This window comes from Pan paniscus, chromosome 12 (assembly GCF_029289425.2).
Source record: "Pan paniscus chromosome 12, NHGRI_mPanPan1-v2.0_pri, whole genome shotgun sequence".
In the NCBI taxonomy this organism is placed as follows: Eukaryota; Metazoa; Chordata; class Mammalia; order Primates; family Hominidae; genus Pan; species Pan paniscus.
Window position 1 is genome coordinate 109016050 of NC_073261.2, and position 526 is coordinate 109016575.

Below are 526 nucleotides of genomic sequence, written 5' to 3' on the forward strand. Positions count from 1 at the left end.
AAGACTTTGCCTTATGGAGCTTACTTTCTATGCTTGACACTGGTAGAAAAATGTAGGATATACATTATTTATTTATTTATTTATTTTAAGACGGAGTTTTGCTCTTATTTGCCCAGGCTAGAGTGCAGTGGGGCAATCTCAGCTCACTGCAACCTCCACCTTCCGGGTTCAAGAGATTCTCCTGCCTCAGCCTCCCAAGTCGCTGGGATTACAGGTGCCCACCACCACTCCCAGCTAATTTTTTTGTATTTTTAGTAGAGACAGGGTTTCACTGTGTTGGTCAGGCTGGTCTCGAACTGCTGACCTCGTGATCCACCCGCTTCGGCCTCCCAAAGTGCTGGGATTACAGGTGTGAGCCACCGCGCCCAGCTGGATATACATAATTTAAAGGTAACTATCAGTAGAGTAGAATATACTTTAGCCAGAGAAATAACAAAAAATGGGCTAGTTAGCAAAACGTAAGGAAAGAAAGAAGCATCAAGAAAGCATAAAAAACAGCATCTGATGGCATAAGGAGGACTAAATG